The following is a 20,281-nucleotide window of genomic DNA, read 5'->3' on the forward strand; positions in this document are numbered from 1 at the left end:
AAAACTGGCAGAAGAAGGCGATTAAGAAAGTGTTAATCTCATTTCGGTTCCTTTTCTTTTCTCATGTTATTGCAAAAATTGCAACTTTTTTTCTGGCAAAAATTACAAAAAAGTGAATTTAAGGAAAAGAGGTTTTCCTGGGAATTAAATTTACGCCACCGTGTGATGTGTTCTCTTGGGGCATAGATCCAATAGGACGAGGGAGATTCACAACAGAATTAACGAGGTTATAGCTCCTCGTTCATAGCACTGCTGGTAATAAAACGCCTTCTCTACAGTCGATACGTGATGATATCCCGGGGACATCGGGGAAAAGCTTCCTGTTCTTCTTTGGGGAGGGAAATTATTGCATGTTACTTTAGAACTTTTTGCCCCCTGGCGATGTTGAAGCAATCTTAATGTAATGCCTTTTGCTCCAGAGAATCTTTCTCGTAACCTCTGCTTGGTTTTTCTAAGACCATATTATTAGATGCATGCAATATGGTTGAAGGGTATGTTCCATAACACTCTACTGGCAGGAAAATGCACATCAATGAGATGTTTTTTTAAAAACATTCTGCCCACTTCGCTTTACTTTGCAACGTATTTGGAAATAGGATCTGTCACAGCATTCACAATATTCATTCAGATATATTTTACAAGTTGTTGCAAAATATGGACTTTGGACCTCCATTTTGTATATGAGGTGAGTGAATGTGATGATAGAGTAAATTTTCCTTACAATTGTGCATACAGGGTGTCTCAAAAGTAATAGCGCAAACTGACACAGTTGAAGTACACGATAATAGAAGCAAGAAAGAATCAGTAAATATGGGTCTGCAAACGAGCCGTTTTCGAGATAATTGCGAATGTGTGGTTACAAGCCGCCACTGGCTTCATTGTTTGTAAACGTCGTCCTAGTTGGTAAAATGCTAATAATGTTTGTGAATGTGTGGTTAGAAGCCGTCACTGATTGCATTTTGTAAACACCGAGTGCTTTACTCCTTGCGCGTTGCGAGGTTTGCTCTTTGTTTACAAAACAGAACATATCCGAGAGGTGGCGTTGTAATCAAACAGGATGGATACAATCAGTACAGAGAATTGTACATGATTGTGACCAATTCCGAAATGAACTGGGGGTGTTCATAAGAATTCGAAACTCAATGCGGAATCGCGTACAGTATTGCATTCAGATGCAAGAACGACACTTTGAACACCTCCTTTAACAGGTACGAGAGTACAGTAATTGTAACATGTAACATACTAACGTTTGTTAAAGTAAGTAGAATGTTCAATAAAAGCAATGAGATCTGCAATGACTTTTCTTACTGTATTATTAGCATTTTACCAACTAGGACGACGTTTACAAACAATGAAGTCAGTGGCGGCTTGGAACCACACATTCGCAATTATCTCGAAAACGGCTCGTTTGCAGACGCATGTCTACCGAGACTTTTTGCTTCTATTATCGTGTAGTTTCAACTGTCAGTTTGCGATATTACTTATGATACACCCTGTATGTATATATATATATATATATATATATATATATATATATATATATATCTGTGTGTGTGAATACACGTATATATTCAAGAGAGAATCTTAAGCACATAGAAGTTAAATATATAAGCAACTATTTTCTATCAACACTGTTATAAGATTATAAGATACCTAAAATTTAAGATATTCTACTGTTTAAATTTAAAATTCTGCCTGTTGATTTACAAAAACAGGACGCAATCCATTTTTTCCCCTTGAGAGCAAGCGAGTTCATGTCGTCAGCTGTCTGTGCTCTGGGTACAATGAGAAATTTTCAAGTCATTGTAAACCGCTTGGAATATTAAACACAGAAAAACACTCATATGTAGTATATATGTATAAAGTAGTATAGCATTGGCACAAATGGGGAAAAACTTTCAAATTTAATTATATATTTTGCATGAAGATATATAATAATTATAAATTACAGTTGTGTGCACCATAAATATAATTTTAGGGATGGAACCATTAAAATTACTTTAAATACGATCAAATATGTAATAGTTTTAAAATGGCACGATCATTTTCTTTAAGGTAATTAGATAGCAACGAAAATTCTCTAGTCATCTTTCACAGTGAAGCACTATTTGATGCCCAAACGTTCATTTGCCGGGATTGTACCCTCTAGGTTCGTAAATTCAGTATACCAGCTCAGCATGCCACAATTGCTTCTCCTTCTTGCTGGGTTTACTTCCGTGTAGAATATAATGTTCTTTGACTGAACGCAGCAGGGCAAAGACGCCAAAACGTCACTTCGTCAGACATCTCAAGGGGGGTATAAATATTGGCGGCGTATCCCCTTCCCCCAAAGTGATATCACTTGGATAGGCCTTCCTGCGATCATTCTTCACAGCGTGACGTCGAAGACGGGATTAGGAGGAGAGGTGAGTGTTTGGTCCTGTGTCGAGTTTTCCCTTCAGTCTTCACCCAAATGAGAAGATGATATTGTGACAGGTAACCTGATTTCCTGGGATTCGGTACAATTCACCACAAATTACAAAACAAAAAAGTTCATATTTTTGTTATTAATAACGGAAATAAAGTTCAAGTAGTTATATATAAATTATACACACAATTTTTATAATTTAACGTCGATGATTTTCTGCATATGTACAAATATGTATATATTTTGTCATATAGCGCCATCTTTCTGCCACTTTTTGCTAATCGCAATAATGAGGATGAATGATTAGGTGAAACTTATGATTAGACACTTACAAAGACTGTCCAGGCCGAGGCTGGAGTCCAGGAACTCTGCTTGTGAAATGTAAAGTCGACAACGAACTCGACCTCAGGGCCAGCCACACACACACACACACACATAATATGTGGCGAAGTGGTTAGCACAGCGCGCTACGACACCATGGAATCATTGAATTTTATTCATTCGAATGAAATAATATATTTAAAAGAGATTGTTGAAGGCTAGTGAATGAATTCCTCCATAATTTTACCGAAGTATGTCGTTAATAGATATTAAGGTTCAGGAACCACTGACTGACATATGAGCTCAATTATACAATTGTCGACGAGCTTCAAACCTATTTTCTTTAATTAGTATACTTGTCGGTCAGTCAATATTTGCCTTGCAGTCATTGCCAGTACCATTAAACCAAAATTTCTAGAGAGAAAATAAAGTTTAGTATATTGCGACCGAGTGGTAAACGTATTGGTACACGGTTGCGCTTTATTGTGTTGACCATTGTCACCTCCTGAGAACTCTATTTGACATGGCCCCAAGACTGTTGAACAAGTCCGCGACTTTTTGTTGGACGGAACACCCTGAGGTGTGGAGCACGTTGCTAGGTAGAATCAATTTGTACACTGCGGGGAAATCGATTGGAAGCCACCAGCGTGAGTGCAGAACAACGATATACTGTTTTACAGGGTGCCTGGAAAGTGTGCAACCGATTCAATCCTGTAGGAAACCAGCATTGATGTATCAAGCCAACTCCGGTAACACATAAGGTATCAATTCCGCCGTTCCACCCATGTGGTGAAGAGTTGGTTTAAAGAAACAAAGACGCCGACCTCCGGTATTCTCTGTGAGTGTTCCTACATGAATTCCATCATATAATCACTCATTATCGTCGGGATTAGCCAAATCTGGAAGAAAAACGACGCAAAATAACCCAATTCAATCAATCAATCAAAAAAGCAAAGTCAGGGATTTCGGTAACAGAGAAATGCCATGGTATGCTAGAGACTAGGGTTGAATCCCGATGGATTTTACATTTGGCTGAGTTTGAGTGACGGAATAACATACTGAAATTCATATCTACATAGTTAGTAATAATAACGTGACATTTTTATAGATTTGGTGTTTTAAGTAAGACAAATCGGGACTGGACCTACAGTTTAAAGTGGGATCCGAACCACTGTGCCAAGTGCCTCCACCGGGTATCGAACCCGGGACCCCTTGATTACAAGGCAACGACGCTACCACTGCGACATCGGTGAGGCCTAGTAACAATAACGTGTCCTTATAGAGAATTTACTTAAAAAAAACTACAGCAATATAAGATAGATGTAATGAGAACATTGAATGACAACAATGGCTTGATAGCATAACTATAAAAGAAGAAATCGAGTATTTCAAACATTATGTGATCAACAATCAAATGTTAGAGTTCTATTATATCCGCAACATCTCTAGATCTGATTATGTTAGCCAGCGGTTTAACATAATACTCTGTCGGTGAAATCTGTAGAGAAAGGCCGCGCATAACGGAAGAGAAGGGGAGAAAGAGTGTTGGCGGAGCAAAGCAGTATGCGCTGCTGCAAACTACTGCTAGCTGCAATCACTTCCCCCTTTCACGAGTTCATTGGTCGAGCTCTCTTGAATCATCACTTGCGCAGACTTGCTTTCGTTCGCTCGCTCCAGAGATTCCTGGAACACAGTATAGAAGTCGGGCTGCTTAGTGGGGTGCGATGGAGATTCCTGCACATGCGCAGAGAGCGAAGAGTGTTGTGTGGGAGGAGCTTCCTCAACGACGTCACTTGTTAGACTCGCAGCAAAAGTGCGCATAAGATACGGTTATAAACAAGGCAGAATACGTTATATTGATATGTACTGGACTTCGGCGCCAGCACAAGACGTTACAATTTGAAAGTATTTTCCTGTTTAACCCATTGGAAAGTTGGTTCCATTTAGTCCAACCGAAGGAAAATATGACTGACGTCATTCATGTGGATCATATCTTGCCTCGTTATTGCAGATTGAAACGTGACAGCAGCGGTGCTCGGAGTATCGTGTGGGATGATAAGGACACATCTCTCCATCCTATCGAGATCTTATCACTCAATTCCTTCCTCGCTATTATGATATTTACGAAGAACGGTCAACACACAAAAGGCCGAGATTCTGTGCCTTTTGTTGAAATATTGTTAGTTCGTGCTGCAATTTGTGTCAACTTTCTTGTCTTAAAATAACAGTTGGCACTGCGCACCAAACTAAAATCCTTCTTCTGTGTGCAAGAATTGCTTCATGACGTACCCTATTCCTCTCACACAAAACAATTTTCCTTCTTTTATAAGAACAACGTCGTCTTCTCAACCGAAAACGTTTGTTGAATTCCACCGAACCAACTAATGTTCTACCAATTAGTAGGATTTTGATATTCGCTCCAAAATTAAATTACACTGTTGCAATTGACAAGAGATTTAGTAAAAAAGTAAACATTCCAAGCAGTTACAAAGGAATTAGCCAAGAATATGTTGATATCTAAACAATAATTATATTTACCGACATACACAAACGCCAGTGGTACTTTAAATTCGAGCCGTCTTCCGTGGCGGAGTGGTTACCACAGCGGGGTCCGGATTTGAATCCCAGCTTGGGTATGGGTGTTCTCTGTGAGCATCCCTTCATTAATTTTATCATTTCATCATCCATCCTCATCTTCGCCATTAGCCAAAAATGGCATAAAAGCGAAGTAAATCAAAACAAACTGAACCAATCAATCAATTTAAATTGAAACATGATGCAACTGTACATGATGCATATGATGTGTTATATAATGAAAAGAGAGCACAATCCCCTTTCGTATTCGCCCAGAATGGTAGACTTTGTGTGAAAGATATGTCTTTTTCTGAAATTGTATCACTAGCAATACTAGTAGAACCTAACTAACCAACTTTCTAGCTTATAAAAGCAAACCAGAACACATTATACTCAAGCTACTTTTAATTTTTTCTCTTCGTTTGTTAAGTTTACATTTCCAAATGGTTAATTTTCTAGTTAAGCAGTGATCAAAACATAATCGTAACATGCGTATCACCCAGACGTAAGTACGTTGATTTTGAAGTTGTATTTAGGAACAACTTAATTTCTTTGAATACAATGCTGCTGCAACTGAATAAGTGCAAAAATAAGGTAACATTCCGGTCTCGTGAACAAGAAGAGGAGGATGACTTGAGTTTTTGGACCCTTTTCACCAGCATTCTGCGAGCAAAATAGCAGGAAATGGTAGATGCACATAAACCAGCATAGTACGTGATGGCGAGGGTATTATATGCAAATTGCGGAGCAACAAACTAAAAAGCTGAATCAAAAGGAAAAGGAAGTATCTAGGTTCAAATTAGTTAGGTTAATTTATAGTACGTTGAGTAATTGGTTCATATAACAAAACATTCTTTCCTTATATAGCATTCTAAAATTCAATGTCAGAAACCAAACTCACAAGTTCTAGTATACATTTCTCGTCTCTAGACAGTAAGTCGGTACAAAATTATAATCGTAATATTTATAATTAGAAACATAATATTGTATATTAATCAATGTAGTTATGTCATTAAAGCTATCTTTTTAGATCTGTGTGTGTTATTGAAAGTATTGTACATATTAACTCATGCAAATTAATTTGTTGTCCGTTTTAATTTATATAGGATAATTATTTGTATATTATTTCTTTCATTGTCTTATGCATTTCCAGTGTTGTATAAAGGATATATATGCTGTTCACAACACTAAATAAACATATTTCAATTTAGTTTTCCTGTTCCTAATATAGCCGCGATAAAATATTTCGTGAGTTATGTATTTTAATGAATATTAACAAATAAGGCATTATTAACTTACAATATTCTTTTGGTATCGTAGATGACATATTTCAAATTTGATATCTTTAAATAGCATGGTTGATTTTTACCCACCCTCCATTCTGGAAGAATCGATCTCCGTGGCGGAGTGGTTAGCACAGTGCGTCCGTGTTCGTATCCTGGCTTGGGCATGGGTATTCTTTGTGAGTGCCCCTTCATTAATTTCATCACTCATCCTCATTGTCGTGATTACTCAAAAGTGGAAGAAAAGCGGCGTAAAATAAGCTAATTCAAACAATCAATCAACCATTCTGAAAGAGTTTAATGAATAATCTCTTGGGTGGATTTTATTTTGATATGGGCAATTCCTTACAAAGACGGCGGATGGAGCAAAATTTCTGTTGGCGGGTGGACAATTACAAGTATGAATGGATAAGCCATAACAAAATACTGTTTACTACTTCAAACTTCGTAGGTTGTTTAGCGTCGAACGATGTGGCGTATGTGTTGTTTATTCTTCTCATGTTTTCCTTGTAATTTTTTAGAGCCCGTTGAATGGGAAAAACACGTAGGTCTTCCATGACGTCCAGTAGCTTTTGTAAGAGAAATTGATGTTGCAAGATCGATACACTTATCGAGGTTATTTTAAGGATCTGAAATTGAGTCTTCTTCCTGTTTACTGTTTTCTTAAAGCCTCATCGTAAGCCAAAACTTAAAAGTTACGCCATCAAGCTGAGAGTCCCGGTTTTGATCCCTAGTAAAGAATGGGAAATATGAAATATGTCTGCTGAATGTTGGCCGTCTATCCCAAGGACTTATCCCATTGTAAAATGAAAATGAATTATATTATTATTAATAGTTTAGTGTCTTTCTGATCTTTACTTATTATTTTGTTTGCACTCCCTAAATAACAAATCGCAAACCCTACCAAAGACTTAATTTGTGAACGCAGACCCTCTGATTAAGGGGGATAAAATGCTTGAAGAAAGTTCAGTCGGAGGAAGAAAAACCTCATTCCACCTAACTGTTTTATTGTATTGATGGGTACTAAACAGGAACGTATATAGTGTGTGTCCGGATTCACAGAAAATCACTCTATTATAAGAATTCCAGCTTCCGTGGCACAAAAGTTCTCTGTTCCCCTCCCCCTTTATTTTCCTTCTTTTTGGTTGACTAATTTGCATAAAACATGATTTCGTACAGCAGATTCAAAACAACTACACATAATTTATTCATTTTCAATGTGTGACCAATTAATTCTGCAACCACATAGATGTAAAATGCGTGAGTCATCATAATAAGTTATTTTGTGGAGAACGAAGTGAGATAGTTCAATTACATAGGAAATACTGTAAACCCGCCGTAGTTCCATGGAACTTTCGTCGGTTTGAAAATACTTTATTCTTTAAAGATAATATTATTGTTTAATAACGTTATAATATTGTTCAATAACGGTAATAATATTTATTTATACTAAATTTCTAAGTGAGAAACCCGTTTCATAGAAGCCGTTTTTCTCTCTTAGTTGAATACTTATTGACTTTTTAAAATGTGACGTGATACACGTACATTGTTTAAATCCAACTCTGCCGTCATTACATTTGCACTTGTGACGTAGAGCGCGCTACAGATTGGTTACCCTATACGCAAGATTCTAAAAAATATAGGACCGATTCTATCTGTGAAATATGCTATGAATTATACTATGGCATGAAAGCGCTATAAGATTTCTCCTCTTTACGCGGCAGAATTTCGATCGTAGCAGAAATGTTAAGAAAAACCATTTCGTCTAAAGCGGGTCTTACGCTGTCACTTCCACGACACAAAATGGCGAACGGAAGTCACTGCTCTCGGAGTTGTTTCTGAACTCAACGACAGGATCACTGTTAACAACTGGAAAGTAACTCACATCAGAGAACGAGTAATTTATTGTCGTTCTTTTTTCAAGATGGTGTTCATTTGCGGAGGAAGTATTTACAGTGGTGGAGGTGGAGAACTAGTATTCCCTAGCGCACCTACACATTGGTGATAGGTACCCCTTAACACGTGAGGATAATTACACTGATAGGGAAAGTTGCGTGTCACGCCACATCCGCATTATGTGCGATGTTGCGTCGATAACTTTCACAGAAAACTTGCAAATTTCCAGTTAGCAATGGTCTTAACTGTTAATTCAAGACTTGTATACGTTACACAGTAACCTGTTGGTTTTGCCAACTCCGTTATTAGAATGCACGAAATGTAACTTAACGTATTGGACACGAGAAGATGAAGTTATCGGTAGAGTATAAGCTCCAAGAGTTGAAATTGAGCATATCCTGAAGAAGCAAAAAACATTTCACTACATTCTCATTAATTTCTTCCGTGTACTCCAGTCGTGTGCGTCTACATGTATGCAATGGCAATTTACATCTATACGTAGACAATTGATACGCACCCACTTATTGTATCATTTTAAGTGTTTAATATGCTAATTGTCTATGATGACGTAATTTGTTTTGTTCAATTGGGTAGTCTGTTATGGTTATGGACTAACCTTAAAACATTTGATTGTGGGTTGTGAGGTGAGAGATATTATGCTTCTAATAACCTTGATATTATGGATGTTGGGGGATAATGGAAGTGATTTTGGAAATGTGAATGTGTTAATTTGTGTATCAAGAACAATTATGATCTTAATACAATTTTGTTTGTAATAAGGAGTTTAATTGCGAGTGCAAGTGTAATATATTAACCTTAACTGACATCTAAATATATTTTTTGTGTGCGAGAGTTGGTAAGGTTTACGTAAACATATCCTTATCTGATTTCCCACAACTTGAGGGCTTCAAAGTAGGCTGATAAGTCTCATGCTCGCCTTGGAGGAATAAAAGTAAGGGTACTACTTTACTATACCGGAGACACCTATCAATGATTTATTTCGCAATTTTTTACATTGCTAACGTACTCTTCTGCATTGCGGAACATTTCTTTAGGTGAAATAATGAATTTATAACGAAAATAATGTATATTTCTTACATTAACGAGTACTTACTGTTGTTCCTTATTTCCCACAAACCATCCACGGGTAGCTCCAAAAACCATTGACGTTAGCCCAAAAATTCACGATATCCCCACGAACCATCACGGGGACGAGGTATGCCTACTAGGTTAGGTTAGGTTCCATTAGCACTCCTTTCGTTCAATTTAGCATATACGGACAACATCATGGCGGCAGCAGCAATAGCGCATCGGAAATAGATTTTCGTAGAAAACCACATGCTTTCGCATTAAAATGGATCAAAACTACATTCCCGAACATCAACAACACTACAGAAAATGATTGGAGTAAGTACTTTCTCCTGTAAATTTGAAGAAATCCGTCTCCGGTATAGTAAAGTGTTACCAAAGTAAGTAGATAAATTGAGACTAAACCGGGGAACGTAACACAATGCAGACTATATTGTATACGTAGACAACGTTTATGGATTTAGTTTCTTTTACGTCGCTTTTCTGTCACTTTTCATTATTCGCGAAGATGAGGATTAGTGATGATATGATGAAGTTGATGAAGGGACACTCACAAAGAACACCCATACCTAGGACGGGATTCGAATCCAGGACCCCTGACATCGTAGAGGGATGCGATAACCGCTCCGCATTGTGCAGACAATATATCGCCAATACCATGACACGAAAAAAAATATAATGCAGTTTCGTAAATGGCATAGCAATATCTAATTTCCGACATAGTCCATCTGTATATCATCACATGCCATTACTTACACTATTGGTTTTGGTTTGAGTTGTTGTTTTAAGTCCACTTTATGCACAGTAAGGCTAATCGGGACTGGACCTACAGTTTAAAGTGGGATCCGAACCACTTGTGCCTCCACCGGGTATCGAACCCGGGACCCCTTGATTACGCTACCACTGCGCCATGGGGGAGGCCACTTACACTATTACGTCATGAATTCTTGATAAATACGTTTCGCAAGCTATTTGCTCCCACGGCCATTACGTCACGATTTACAACGAAACAGGGGCGTAGCTGATTCATCATGTAATGCGCCGGCAATCCCATTATCTCCAGAAGCAGATTATTAAAGCAATCTCGGGAAATGAAGCCGTAGCAATCACGACCATTGTGTCTCTTTTCTATTACATCGCATAAGGCTTGAATTATATGTTTTGCTTCTAATATCACTTAACAAGTGAAAGTCTAATATATCGAGGTTACTTAATACACAACCAACGTTCTGAGTTCCCTGTTTCCTTTGTTATAATTTATCCATGGTGGAGGGAGGACGTATATACCTAATTGTGATAGGTAGAACCAAAGAAGTGGTGAGAAATGGGTTTATGTATTTATGGATATATAATCAACTCTGTTGTTACTCTTGAACAAGATTATTAGCAGTAAGTTTTTTATCAAGATTAATACAACTCTTATATTTGGACGCCTTTATTTACCTATTATGCCATACCAGCTAATATAAGATAAGTAGGCTAATAATAAACTAAAAGCAATTACTAAGGTGTCGTGGTCAAGAACTCTGCGTTACTGAATCAAGTCTGGATTGTATCGCCCCTAGGTGAGTGCGGGGCCTGGTGCATACAATATACGCGGGGTCCATAACAAAAAATAATTCAGACAAAAAAAATCAGAGTTTTTGTTCCTTAGCCTGAAGTACGTAGAGGCATCTTATATGATCACAATTTAAACATTATTACAATTAATAAACAATTAATTTATATATATCGTTCTATTATCTAACAACACTAAGTAATATATCCTGAAGGTTAATACCAAGAATTATGGGAGGCTAATAAAAATTTCCAAATTGGTGTCTCTTTTATTTCCGAAGTGCCACTGGTGTAACGTTCATTTAATTTATTAGAGAATTATCAAAGCAACTTTTAATCATATCCAAAATGTTCTCTATCACAGTTCTCTCTCTCTCTCTCTCTCTCTCTATTTTTTACTTTTTATTGAATTTTGACACTGTAGTGGTGAATTTACATATTTTTCACATAAAGTAATATTTTCACTTCATTATTTAATTCTATAATTAAACTATGTTAACTATTTTTGATTGAAAAATTGAACACGATTTCTATATAGCACCTTGTTTTGAATATGATTTCAGTAATAATACTCGATATTTTTCAGTGGATCAAAACGATCCATGAAATCAATAAAAATTAAATGACTTGCTTAATAAGCAATAGCGTACTATAAACTCGTAATAAATCGCACACAAACCATTATTTCTATCTGATGCGGAGCCACCTGAAGCGTGGGGCCTCGGGCCAGTGCATGAGTTGCCCCTCCGTAGGGTCGGCCCTGAATATAGTGACTGTCGCTGTTCTTCATTTTCTAAATGTTCCTCTTTCATCAACTGGATCTAAACCTTATACAAAATTGTATAATCTTATCTCGCACCGAACACTTTAGCGAAACCTTTTAGCTCTAAATATGTGCGTAAAAGCCATCGAATTTTCTCACTACGGCAGAAACAATTTCAGTCAGGCAATGATTTTGAGCTTTGGAGTGAAAAAACTTCCTGCAGAATGTGAGTTGGGATCGATATACTGTAAAGTCGTTGTCGTGATGCGTTTGTTACATGTTTGAATTCGATTAGATTAAATATTAATTTCTTAGCCTACGAAACCTAACTTTAAATAAAGCTTGGGAAAACAGCTATGGATACTTCAGAGAATTAAAACGTAATTCTTTATTAATCGCAATCAAGATAGCAAGCATGTGAACAATTACGATAGACATAATCAGACTGGTGTAAGCAAGTTATTACACTATTATTTTACCAAAACAAATGCTAGTTCTAATAGTAATGGTAATAAGCATAATGTACAAAGTCCTCCTCCGTGGCCCTGCGGTCTAAGGCACCTTGCTTTGGATGGCGGCTGCGGGTTCGATCCCGGGTTCAGTCTCCGGGAATTATCGGCCTGTGTATAGGGGCGGTTGCAACCCATCGTGAGGAAATTGGGAAGCTCCGAGTGAGTGAGCGTAATCCGGTCGCGAGCGGCTGGGGGTTGGTCGGGCCGACCACCCGTTCCCCTAGTCTGGCTGCAGATCTCCATGCCCCCTGATGGCCCGCGTGGGAGGGAGGCCAGCAGTCGGTAGGTAAGAAAGGGCCCAATATTGGGCTGTAGCGCTATAGGGTTATAATGTACACAACCGAATAAAAACACAGAGGTTATATGTTAAGAAGACATTTTTGGCTTAAAGATTTTGTCAATAATATTTAGAGCAATAATTCTGTTAATTTAATTTTCGCAGTTAAATGTATTGATGAGCATAGTGATTATATTAATGCTGCATAATAGACTAATAGTGTCAAAGAAAGATCGGCCGGTAGTTTTCAGAGAGAAATTTTGAGCACGTACGTCCAATCTAAATCACAAATATATTGCCTTCTTTACCAGCTGCCAAGATATATTTTTTTAATGCACAGTTCATGAGCCAGTGTTGCCAACTTCAATTTCATCCAAACATGTCGTATGTTTTAAAAAAAAGTTCATTGGTGTGCTCAAGAATTTCGTAAAGTACAATAATAAAAATGTGTTAACGGGACGAAAAAAGAAAAAAATATATACTGCCGTGACCAGGATTCGAACCTGGGTTATTGCGGCCACAACGCAATGTCCTAACCACTAGACGATCACGGCCACTTGGACAGCGATTTAAAGCATTTTTCTTGGATCTTCACGAGTCAGGCACTCCTGCATTCCAGACGATGACTATCAGCGAAGTCAGACTGCTGACTCAGGCGGAGCGTGAAATTGGAGCACGAAGGAATAGGTATATGGCTGCAAGATGGTGTTATGCCTATTTTTTTTTTTATTGTTTAGCAGGCAATTCTATAGGCGCTATTCTGCCCTTTTTCCTGATCTCGACGTTCATTGTTTTAGAAAATACACAGCAATATAAATAATTTGATAGAATGCCAAAAAAAAGTATTTTTCAAAAGGAAGTGCAGATTTTTCCTTCTAGCAGAGCATACTGTATTCAAGCATATGACGTAATCTGAATGCCCATTTTGTGATTTTTATTTTCCCTTCTTGATAATTTTTATCTACTTGTCTTTCAACTTTCAGGATTTTAATTTATTTATATAATTTGCATAACCAGTAGATTTTTCTAGTCGTACGAAAAGGTATGACCTTTTATAGATGAGAATAAAATTGAAAACGTTTTACTTTAACGAAATAAATGTGTGTGTGTGTGTGTGTTAAATGCATCAATATTTTGAGTAGTTCTTACGGTGAACACAATAAGAGTGCTGGAACTTTTCTTCCCGAAAAAGAAAACCCTGTGTATAGCAATTATTTATGCAAAAGAAGTACTCTGCAGCTAAATCGTATATTCTATATTTTTTTATTATTCTGTATTAATACTGTAATCACATGTTAAGAATGTAAGTTTAAATATATTCCAAGACTCGGGTTAGCTGGCAGAACAGCCTCAGGCTGAACACGCAGATTTTTTTAATTGAATTTGAACAATCATGATTATTCACTTGTTATACGCATAAGCTGCATGAATATGCTAAGATCAAGTAAACGAAATGCAAAACAATGTATCAAGTATATGCCGAAAATGAGAGAATAATCGGTCAATGAGGGATGCTTGTGGCAATAATTATGAGGAACTTTGTATTTTATCTCCCTTTCTTATAAATGCTTTACGATTAAGTTAAGGGCGTTTGCATTTTCCTTTTTCGAACAAGAATTATTAAAGCGGGACATGTTTTACCTCTTTATAGGGCCAACAATATGTTTAAAACGACACTTTACTGTTTTGTAAGTTTCAACAATAATTCCACTTTATATTTTTAGGTTATATTTTGTTCAACTTTAACCATAAATGCATGCATACATCTGATGTTTTTCGGTAATACAAATCTGAACGTTCAAATAAATAAAAGAAAAATAGCCCTGTTGTCAACAACCCCGTGGCTAGATATTCTGGTACCCAGGTAGTTTTGTGGTTTTGCCTCCTCCCCCTCCCTAGCCACCAAGTATTGGCTTTTATTACGTTTCTCTATGTTTTCTTCTTGTTACACGACTTGTGACATTAATATCCTATAAATTTTAGAATGTGAATACAAAGATAACTCATTAAAAATAATATAGGTTCGTAGTTTGCATTTCTGATTTAAAATAGTTTAGCATATTTTAAGGATATTTCAATTCTATCTTAGTGCCTGAAGAACATATTTAAAAACGTATTATTACTTTGTGAAACAGGAAACTCCGGCAGTGTTACCAGATTATACCTCTAAAGGTAAAAAGGTAAAGTGTTCCCCTGTGCTTAGCACCACGCCCTGAAGGCGTATAGGGGGTGTGCGGGTAACGCCCCACACTTTCTTGATCCGGTCGTGAGTGGGAGTGATGTGATCAGCACCACGCCCCTGACCGCCTTTACCCCCCAGGTTTCCCCAGGTACCCATGTTATTCGACGCTGGGTGGGCGCCGGGGCTGCTTCCAACGTAAGAAAAGTTCCCGGATTTGAACCTGCCGGGGATCGAACCCGGGACCTTTAGCATGGTAGTCAGACTCATGGTAGTTACCGACTTTTTTTTTTTTTTTTTTTTCTTAATAAAAGGAAAGCCCCTATGCGGAAGCTTCCCCCATCACACTTCATTCACTCATATCATTTCATTCATATTTCAATTTCAAGACTTTTCAGGACAGACAATCACAAACATCCATGGCCGAGCCGGGAATCGAACCCGGGACCCCTGGCGTCGTAGCGCGATGTGCTAACCACTCCGCCACAGGGGCCGCCACCGACTGAGCCACCGCGGCCACTTATACCTCTGCCAAGTGTAAATTTCTCTGTCTCATATCCTGACTTTGTTTTGTTATGGGGGGGGAAGCTTTGAATGACGCCCTAGGCATCAGCCCCCCTAGCCTACGGACCTGGTCGTCTGCCCCACGTTATTTAAAATTACGCCTTGGCGACAGACATATTGGATTATTAAGGTACCTCGTGCTCTAAAAGGAAGGGGTAGGGGATAGTATTGGGTCGTGCGAATATTAACTGCTCTTTGAACTTCGTAAGTCGGTGAGCAATTAAAGTAGACGCGTGAAACGAGATGTTTTTTTTCCTTTCAAAAAAGGAAAGACGCTGAAGATTAACCATGCAAATTCGTTTTCTCGCTCTGCCGAAGGAATAAAAAAAGTGGAGTTTCGACTCATAAATGCTGTTGGGACGAACGTGTGTTTGAAAAAGGGTCTTTCGGCGTGACTTAATAATGGGTTTTCTCATAACAAGGTATTGGGTTTCGCCCGCTTTGAATGCACACGGTGGGAAGACGGGAGTATTGAAGCGATGTGGAGTAGGGTCATAAAAGGTGCTCTCTATTGCAACGAGGCGACGTAGTTCGTTGTTTGCTGCATATGCACACGGGAAGTGGAGCATTATGAAGAACTTGATCGCTCTGCTTAGAGGAATAAGATTAATTAATATCGACGGTGTTGTTCGACAATCCTTGGAAAAACTCCAACATCCGAGTTAAGCTACCTCTGCCTCTTTCTCTTTATCTTTCCATGTACCTTCTGTCTTTTCTTCTCTCTTCTAGTTCTGATTTCTTTCTTTCCTTCTTCTCTTTGTCTTTCTCACATTTCTTCTCTGTTTCAACATCTATTTTCTCTTTCCTTATATTTCTCCTGTACATCATTTTCCCTCTATGTATTTCTCTTTTATTCTCTATCTGTTCCTATCTTTTCCTCTATATTTCTCACTCTCTGTGTTGCTCTTTTTCTTCTCTTCTTCTCTATCTTTTCCGCACTCTTTCTCTCTCGCTCTGTATTTATCTGTATCTTCTCTTCACTCTGTGTATTTCTCATTTTCTTCTCTTCCTTTTTGCACACATACACGTCCTCTCTGTATTTCTCTTTTCATTTCTCCCTCTCTTTGTTTCTATATTTTACTTTCTCTTTCTATGTGTTTATCTTCTTCTTCTCTTCCCCATATCTGTATTTCTCCTTTCGGTTCTCTTCATCTTTTCGTCCCTCCATGTATTACATTTTTCTTCTCTCCCTCTCCGTTTGTATCTTATACCCCTCTCTGTATTCCTTTTTCTTCTTTCCCTCTCCCTGTTTCTACGTTTTCTTCCCTCCATGTATTTATCTTTTTCTTCTCTCCATATCTCTGTATCTTTCTTATCCTCCCTCTTTCTCCCTTTCTACGTATATTTCTTTTCTTCTTCTCTCCCTATCTTAGTGTCCCTCTCTGTATTTCTCATCGTCTTTCACTTCCTCAGTCTACTTTCTTTATCTATTTCCCCTCTTTCTTCCTTGTCCATTTTCTTCTCTCTCTTCGAATCCCGGCCGGGTCATGGGCGTTCCTCTGTGACTAAGAGTGTCCATTAATTTCATTTAATCATCATTCATCATCATCACAGTTAGCCAAAAGTAACACACAGCGACGCAAAAGCAAAACAGAAATATTCTTGTCACCTTCCTGTGTTTCTTTTTAACTAATTTATGCTTTGCCCTTGCAAAAATTTTCAGATAAAGTAATAGCCAGGTACTACCCGTACACGACCAATATTTTAAACAGAACAAGGATGTAAAACATTTCATTCTCAGTGTGGCCAAATAAATTCATTTGGTATGGGTAACAGTTGCCTTCCTGCTTGTAACGAGAGGCAATAAATACAGAAGCCCGCATTTGCACACGAAGAAACAGATGCTATTTTGCAATTTGCCACAGAATCACCGCTCCGTGTGGACTTTGAACCTACAGGAAGCAGAAGTCTGATACGGTTCACAAGAATACATTCACTTTTAATATGAATCACTGACAACTTCTTTTAAGAAAATAACAAAAGTAGAAAACATTAAAAAAACTAATTTTGATAAAACAAATTCTCTGATTCACCTATCTATGCATAAAGTGAACTTAGAACAAAAACTATAAAAAGAAAAACCTCAAAACCATTCACCAAAAGCAGATTAAATCTCTTTTTTTAAACAGTAAACCAGGTACAGGTATAGAAAAATTAGTAGAGTAATAAAGAAAACCATTAGATATCTATGATTTGCAGTACGTTGAAAGATATGAAAAAGTCGCTCTTATTACGCCACTAAGCAACTAAACTACAGAGATTTATATGTTTACAACACTGTAAGCAATATGCGTGTACGTGCATATGCCTATTGGCTATAAAGCGTTTCAAATTTTAGCACGTAATGTGACGTATAGCTGCAACATAAAACCTCCGGCAAAAAGGTGATGAGCTTCTGTTCTTCCAGAATTTTCTAATCTACTCTGTCAGCGGATCGAGCATAGGCGTTTCGAAACATATTTGCTACCCACGAGCTTTGAAGATAAACCATGTGGAAATATTTCATAAGTTGCTTTCCATTAATTTTCAACCCACTTCAAGTGTAATTGTTTAGTTTCGTAATAAGTTATATGATTATGAATCTCAAAGCAAGGAAAATTATCGCACTTCGATGATTTCCTTATTAATAAATTGCATTTTTATAAAAGCTAATATTAAAAATCACTTGGCAAGTAATTGAAGATGTTGCTTGAATGCACATTAAAATTAATTGTAGTTTTAAAAAGATCCAAATTCCATCCTGGTACTACGTGAGATAAGTTTATGAATACAAACTGTAATTACGTTTTGCAAACTAATATTTGACTTTATAGTAACTTGAAAGTAATTTATTTTCATGCGATTCAAATTGATGCAAGCACACACATCATGCGTACATATATGAGCCTGTGGATAATTACCGTTCACGAAGTGTTGGAGAACACATGCACGCATTCATACATAGATACACTGTTTCTAAAATTCTCGTTGATGTACAGTGGTGCCAACTTTTGAAAACATTGGCTGGGTTGAACTCGGAGATTTGTTGTATAAATTTATGCAACACATAATATATGTCATGCATAAGCCCTTATGCGCGAGCGTACGTTTGAAGGTTGATTCTTGTACCTCAAAATAAAAAAATAAAAAACTCTGCTGTGCCACTGATTGGGGGGGGGGTGAAAGCTGCCTCTTTCGAAAACCTGATGTGAAACGCTAAACCAGTGCACAGAGGGGAGGGAGGGGATGAGGTGGACGAATCCGTAGAGAGCTATAATTAGAATCCTTCCCAAGTGAAACATGATACACCACTGCTTCGAAGCTATAGGTTGTGTGTGTATATATATATATATATATATTATGTGCGATGTCAACATGATGTATTTTATAATGTACATGTACGTACCAATGCTCTCAGGGGTACTTTCGGTGTTAAAATTTCTCAATAAAAAATATATAATTTAATTGTTGCTTTTAAGTCCACTTTATACACAAAATGGCTAATCAAGACTGGACCTACAGTTTAAAGTGGGATCTGAACCACTATGTAATTCCAGCGGGTACCGAATCCCAGACATCTTGATTACAAGGCGGCGTAGAATTCCCGCATAATTCCCGCAGCCCAAAATTCACGCATAATTCCTGAAATTCAAGGAATTCCCGCTGAGTTTTTCCCCTGGTTTTGAAAACCAAGACCAGATATCGAACAAAGTTCAACTCCGTTAGTAAAAAGTTTCTAAGAAAGCGCCCCTCCGTCTTTTCATGCTGAGATGTCTGATGAAAGTTACATTTTTATGGTTATTCCTGAAGAGTAACGTAACAGAAGTTCCAGGTCTTGCAAGCACATTACGAAGGTTAATGGAGAACTTGATAGGGGAAGATCGTCTTCTTTGTCACGTTTTTTTTTTTTCATTTTTCCTCATTTCGCCTTCACAATTGTTCATTTAAATTTATACAAACTGGAAACGAAAGTAAAAAAGAACATGACATTTCAAAGTTTTGTTCTTGTGGCAGAAGGACAAGGTTGAAGTATAGAGTTTGTGTATATATTAAGGTTGTGGCATTAGAGGCAAGGTTTAAAAAGGCATATACTTGTAGAAAGATAGATAGATAGAGTGGGGGAGATATTTATAAAGAGTGAGAGGGGTGAGATAAAGAGAGATGGAGGTATTTGAGTAAGAAGTAAGAGATGCATGGGAACAGAGATGGAGAATAAGGGAGAGAGAGAGAGAGAGAGAGTGATAAGTGTGTGTGACTGTGTGTGCAGGGGGTGTATTGTGTGTGTGTGTGTGTGTGTGTATATATATATATATATATATATATATATATATTGTACATTGCTGTATGTTACTTTGTTCTATCAGCTGATACATACAAGATACATGATATAGACAAAATGCATGACAGTATCAGTGTGTGTATATGTAGCAGAGGAGCAACCACGAATTTTTGTTTTGGGGGGGCAAGTACCAGGATAAACGTACCAATAATAATAATTTCAATAATAATGTTAATAATAATAATAATGTTGTTATTATAACAATATTGTTATTATTGATTTGCTTCATTTTACTTCGCTTATTGTGCCACTTTTGGCTAATTTGCGAGGATGGGTGATGATATGATGAAATTGATGAATGGAACTCATAAACATCCATGCCCAAGCCGAAATTCGAACTCGGGACCAATATTATTATTATTATTATTATTATTATTATTATTATTATTATTATTATTAGTAGTAGTAGTAGTAGTAGTAGTAGTAGTAGTAGTAGTAGTAGTAGTAGTAGTATCAAAGACGTTACTACCCTTGTAAATTATGCAAAAAGAGCGTAGAAGATGGTGCTAATGCATTTGTGTTCGAACAAACTATTTGAATT

The 20,281-nt window shown here is 37.4% G+C and overlaps 1 protein-coding gene and 1 non-coding gene across 7 annotated transcripts in view; both read right to left on the minus strand.

Moving 5' to 3' along the window:
- LOC146002637 (uncharacterized) overlaps positions 1-20,281 on the minus strand; it is a 113,971-nt gene that overhangs the window by 39,332 nt on the left and 54,358 nt on the right. The gene's annotated exons all lie outside the window — the stretch shown is intronic.
- On the minus strand, positions 13,162-13,233 carry TRNAH-GUG (transfer RNA histidin (anticodon GUG)). The gene has a single exon. It is a non-coding gene; the product is annotated as a tRNA-His (tRNA).

Source organism: Lepisma saccharinum, chromosome 1 (genome assembly GCF_977018435.1).
Source record: "Lepisma saccharinum chromosome 1, izLepSacc3.1, whole genome shotgun sequence".
In the NCBI taxonomy this organism is placed as follows: domain Eukaryota; kingdom Metazoa; phylum Arthropoda; class Insecta; order Zygentoma; family Lepismatidae; genus Lepisma; species Lepisma saccharinum.